This window comes from Triturus cristatus, chromosome 5_1 (genome assembly GCF_964204655.1).
Source record: "Triturus cristatus chromosome 5_1, aTriCri1.1, whole genome shotgun sequence".
NCBI classification, from domain to species: Eukaryota; Metazoa; Chordata; class Amphibia; order Caudata; family Salamandridae; genus Triturus; species Triturus cristatus.
This window is the reverse complement of record NC_140587.1, coordinates 487,638,960-487,644,959: the sequence shown is the minus strand read 5'-3', so window position 1 is coordinate 487,644,959 and position 6,000 is coordinate 487,638,960. Positions and strand designations below refer to the sequence as shown.

The window sequence follows — 6,000 nt, the reverse complement described above, 5'->3', positions numbered from 1 at the left end:
AGTTGAGGATCAGCGGCGTAACAAATGTTTAAGGGGCCCCCCCTGCAATGTACACCGAGGGGCCCCCTGCTCTGGATTTAATCCGGAATGCTCAGGCCCGATTACTGTGCTGAGGGGGCCCCCTGCAGCTCAGGGGCACCCGCACCGCGGGTGATGCGGGGGCCTGTGTTACGCCCCTGATGAGAATTGAGATGTCGTGTGAGGAAGACACCTTAAGGTACATTTGGGTGTCATCGGCATAAAGGTGATGGAGTATCCCAGATTTATTTAAGAGATTCAAAGTGGAATCCCTATAAAACTCTTGTACCTCACAATACTACACAGGCGTTGACATTTTATTTTTGGCAATGTTACATTGTACATACAAAAGCAGAGTTTGGAACTATGTTCGTGATTGTGCAACTTTATTAATCTGCCAAAAATGAAATGCTGGGTCTATCACCATGCATGCCAACAGCAAACATGTAAACATTTCAGAAGACGAAAGTGGGAGATTTAAAAAATAATAATAGGAAGAATGGATTTCCCCCATTGACTTATATGAAAGCAGACGGAATTTCAGGTGGGAGATAGCCAAAATAAAGTCCTTTTTGGGTTAATAATAATTATCCGGAGCCTTAGCAAACTGTTTATTTCCCTAGCAGAGACCGCGTTCCTTGTCCTCTTTCTATATCAGTGACTGAAGTTCTCCGGCTTCCACGGCATGGGGCGTGGTAAGGCGTGTGACATCACAGAGGGCGGTGCTCTGGTGTTGGTGGCCTCGGTGGTGAGATGGCAGCGGGCGGCGCAGGCCAAGGAGGCGGGTGAGGCCGAGCGGTAGCGTCGGCAGGCGTTGCGCCTGGGTAAGAGAGAGACTCGTGCCAGGCCCAGACCATTCAGGGCCGAGGCACCCGTTAGGCCCAGCTTGTCTCGCCTTGGGAGCAACTGTGGACCGTTATGTCATTCTGGTGCTCACACCGCCTGCGTCCGGTGCAGGACACCAGTAAGCTTAGGCGAAGAGCCAACAGAGAAGAGAGCACGGTTGTCTTCAGTAGGGAGACTCTGGAACCCAGACCCCAAACTAGGATTACTTTAAAGCACCTCCCTAGTAACTGAAGTGATTAACTCCTTTCACTAGCCCTCCCCGTCTCCTGCATTACCCTGCAGTAGTGGTTCCAGTCCTCCCGTATTGGTGCTAGCTCCCGGGGCATGTAACGTTATATCAGTGTTATGGTATATATACAGTATTGATTGAAGACGTGATTGATCCTCAGTAGGTACAATTGTGAATCAGCCATTACAGTGGGCACTGTGCCTGCCACCCTTTACGCTCTCGCTGCGAGTTCTGCTCCTTAGCTAGAGGTGCTGCATTAGCACATTCTTCTGCTCCGTGCCCCACATAAGTGGCACCCTCTCCGAAAAATGTGTGCATTATTTGCTGTTGGTAGATTTAGCTGCCTTTTAAGCTAGGCAAAGAACTGACACCTAAGCCCCGCCCACTTCGCAAGTATTTTTACTTGTCAACACTGGAAGGTTTTAGGCTCCTCTGGTGGTCTCTGAGCTGCTCCCCAAGTAGGTACAGTGATACAGTTTTCATAACCCCTTGAACTGGACCTGCCACGAGACTAGAGTCCACTCTCTTTACTTATTTCATTACAGTTACAAATGCACCAAATCTGCTATTGATGTACACACAGTGTTGACGGCAGAACACATACCAAACGTGTTTTTTGAACTGTACATAGAATTGCAGAAGGAACAAGGGTATCTGTTAGCGTATTTGGCGCTGTGATGTTTTGGGTATTGCCCTTATTGGCTGATTTTTCATTTTGATAGGACGCGATTTTCATTTAAAAGCATTTTAACTGTAAGCTTCTTAACATGGCTGACACAAGTCCGCAAGTTTACTGTATCTCGTATCTCTGAAGAAAAATTGCATTTTTGTAATCAGTGTCTCATTTATGGATACCCACGTTGTAATGCCGAGTTTGTCGCCACTGCGTTTGTGTCACTAACATATTTCAGTTATAGGGCGATTACAGATTAGCAGCCACATATTTCCTCACTACCTCAGATCAACAGGCGAACAACATGTACATTACTCCCAGAACTAAACGGTATTAATGAAGAACGTGTCACCTTGGAACAATTTTTATGTGACGCAGTGTACAGAAAGTGGTGGTCAAAGTTTGAATTTTTATTTTAATCTTTTCAGCCTGTTACTTAATCATCGTCGATTGTGGATGTCGGGGCACTGCAGAGCGGAATTATGCCCTCTGGATTACATATAGAGACTTTACTATTCAAACTGCGGAACGTGGATACATCTTGCTGGATATTAATCTAGATTTGGAGTTGTCCATAATATTGGTGCTGCGGTTTTAGCCCTTTCGTAAAGGGAGTGGATAAACCATTCACTGATCATGATACAGTTTCGGTGCACTGCCTTTTTAGATATATATTTAAGCTTTCAGACACAATACATTGATTTTGTTTTAACAAGAAACCCAACTCAACCATTTATTCTGCGAAGAACCACATGCAGATTGGAATAGGAGTGAACAGTTGAGCAGTTTCTTGGTTCCTCAAAATCGGTAAACAGTCCTCTGAAGTAGAATTCCCTTTTGCATTGATGATAGTGAATCGTAATGTTTTATCTCCTTTATTCTTAACAAAGATCAGTCATTTGTGACGCTTCAAAGAAGACCATGTTTAAATACTTTGGATCTTACCTGTGGCAGTCACATTGTTAAATCAGTTGCCTGAAACAGGTGTGTGAGATCCACCCATCGATAACTAACTGAAATAAAAAATAAAAACGGCATTTGGGATGCTGTTGTGACTTTGCTTGTTCTATTCCTGTTATTTTTTTATCTCTATTCTATAGTTACCCAGTCTTCACAGGAAATGTAAACTTGTTGCCTATGTCCAGTGTGGGTATCCGCATACTTTGAAGATATTATTGGCTATATATCTTGCAAATAAAACAGCACACCTCATTTTTTGTATAGTTTATAGTTTTTGTATGGGTCCATGCCTCTAGTGCTACAGAGGTACTAAAAGGGAGGAAAACGTAGTTGTTCAGTTGATGGCCTGCTCAGCCCTGGGTCACCCGAGCATGACTGGCCAATCTAAAGTCGATCCCTCGATAAAGCAAGAGCCGCATTTGCAAAAACTTTACACAGGCGTAACTCATGTGTAAGCAGGTGAAATGGGGTTGTCTTGAATCTTTTACTTTTAGTTTGGCACAATCATTATTTTTTAAAGACTTCTATGTGATTCTTAATTGTGGCACTCGTGACTTCCTCTCTCTGTTCATTAGCAATTGCCTCAATTTCTCTATTTTGCATCTCAGCTGGTCTTTCTTCTTCATGGCCACTGTGTTTACTCATGCTCGTTTGGTTATCCATCCAGTTGGAATCTTATTGTTTGACCGATGACTCCTTCGTAGTTTTTGGTGATCATTTTAGGGGCATAACTTCAGGATAATGGTTTGTGATGGCGTCCTCTTTGTGCTTGTGTGTTTTTGCAGTGTTTTTGGAAGAAGGTATGTTAGTTTGCATTTTGCCAGAGTGGGGTATTGGCACCAGGTGCAGCATGTGTTCCTTTATGTATTTGTCTTCTGTTGCATAGTTCTGTTTCTTTTTAGCCACTTTAAGGAAACTTAGTATCCAGATACATAGAAAGTCGAAAATAACACTTTTTGTTATGTGCACTGTATGACTGTTATTGAAATATCATTCTGGTTGGTCATTGATTCAAGAGAGGGCCCCGTTATACTGTGTAAAGATTGATAGTAGGGGCAAGAATTGTGGTGTCCATCCCACAGCTCCAGTCCGGCCATCCATCATCATCACAATGCGGATCTGTGGTGCATTAGGATTTTGGTTGTGTGATTGTCTTAACGGTTCTGTTTAATGTACAGAAGATAGTTTGTTTCTGTACTCTTGTTGACTGGCAGAGTGTTTCAGAGCTTTGCATCCTGTACCCTGATATCTGCCAACCATTGTGTCTATCCTATAACCCCCTAATGCAATGTTTTTTGCAAGTTTGTCTTAGTAATACAACTATTTCAGCTTCTCTTTGAAATCTTGGCAGTGGTCAGCAAATACAAAATAGTCGTTGAGTGAGAAATGGTCAGATTTTGTCCATGTTTACGACAAGGATTGTATCCAAATGTTGCTATTTTGTTCTCAGCACACATTTACCTCCTCTACCTTGTTCACCAAGAAAAACTGCAAGGTTATTTTTGGTATATTCAGGTCCTTTCATTGCTGTACCCTACATATCAGTATCTAATAGCTAGGGTAAAATTCTGACAATGCAGTCTATTTCTTTTGTTCCTAAAGTTTTTGTGAAGCTGATATCTTGTCTAAGCCTTCCTTGTGGAACAAGCTATATATCGACCGGGCATGTGGTCCCAGATATGAATCCCCCTTGGTCTCCTTGATGCCTAGCAATGGCAGTTATGTGTACTTTTTCTCGTCTTGGGGTTTCCAAAGGTGTAAATGCGGAAAAATCAAATGTTCCCAAAGTATTGTCTCTCTCGTTCAACCTTTGTTAATTTCAGAATGCTTTCTTGCCATATTGACCGTAGCAACTCCGATTACCTGGAATTTATACTTCAGGGAAGACAGTTTTTGTTACTTAGCAGTGTTTCTAGTTTACATTTCTATCCTTACGTCTGTACACTGAATAAACAAAGGTTAGAAATAGCCAGTTATAGTTCATAATTATGTTATGGTTGAGTATCTTTGACCTGTCTAGAAATGTAGATGTTTTGGGAGCATCTCTTTCAAAGATAAAAGTGGTGAAGCCCACTCACATCTGGTGACTGATAACAGGACAATATCCCATTGAGCCAAAGAATCAGTGCTTCACTGTGAACTGCTTAAAGACTCCTTAGGTGCAAGTCAGGCACCCACAAGGATCAAGACAAGATCACTATGGAAATATAGAGGTTTTCAGTAGATTTGCCTCTTTTTCGTTGTTTATTTCAAATTCTAGACATGTCCTGAACAATCGGAGTACTTACATGGTGTCTAGAGACTGATATTGATCACATTGTGATGCCTTTTAAAGCAGTTTAGTGTGTCCTCTCAACAAACCTGTCCAGAACTGTTAGAACAATTACACTTCGGTTGGGTGGCACAAAATGGTACCTAAAGTAGGTGATCTTGAGTTTATATATTGTTATTAAGGCACCCTTGGACAGGATTCCATTTAGGTGCATTAATAAAAGTAAAATTAAGGGGGAAAGAAGCATTGCTTGGATCCTCTGTACATGTGTCCAATGCTGTCATGTTATAATCACTTTTTTTACAGGAACCTGCAGGGCAGCTCGACCCAGTGCACACCATGGCTTCTAAAAGTCACCAGATTTTGGGGGGCGAAGAGGGGACTTGGTTGTTGGTGGAGGAGGTGACACCCCAATATTCTTGCACGAATCTTACCCAGACAACCAGCCCGAATTACTGGACCAAAATAAATTGTGTTATTCCATTACTCACTGGAGGTTGATGTAGCTGTATGACATGCCCCTCATGAGGATACTAGATTAGCCATACCCCATCATCGTAGCACAAGCTTTTTTCTTTACAATCTCATGTTGCTGATTCCCAAAAGTCTTTGAAAGAACTCTACCAAGCCTACCAAGATCTAATTACTTGCCCTTCACTCACCTCAGTCTCCTCCATGAGAACTCTTCTGTGGTTTCCTTCAATAATAACACTGCCAAATTCCAGGCCAGTATATCTTTTATATCACAGACTGACCCATCTTCAACCGCAATATCGGGCACTACTAGGTGCTATGCGTAAGAGCTAAGTAAGTCTGCATGTTTTATGCATCTCTTTCTGCACTAAACTTACCAGACTGTAAGTAGGCAAATATTATTGGGTTCTGTATTCCTGATGAAAGCCTAAGACTCCTTCTGCCCAGTGAACAGACTTAAACATGGTGACTACTTTGGGGATGTATGGACAACAATATCCCTAAACATCCAGATACAGGGATTTTAAA

The 6,000-nt window shown here is 42.3% G+C and overlaps 1 protein-coding gene across 2 annotated transcripts in view; it reads left to right on the top strand.

Moving 5' to 3' along the window:
• Positions 1 to 698: 698 nt before the first annotated feature.
• Positions 699 to 6,000, top strand: part of WWP1 (WW domain containing E3 ubiquitin protein ligase 1) — an 850,740-nt gene continuing 845,438 nt past the window's right edge. The window contains exon 1 of one of the 2 annotated variants that reach the window (XM_085605336.1): positions 699 to 842. The gene's annotated coding sequence lies outside the window, so the exon portion shown is untranslated. The remainder of the gene's footprint in view (positions 843 to 6,000) is intronic. The other variant, XM_085605333.1, reaches the window with a different exon arrangement.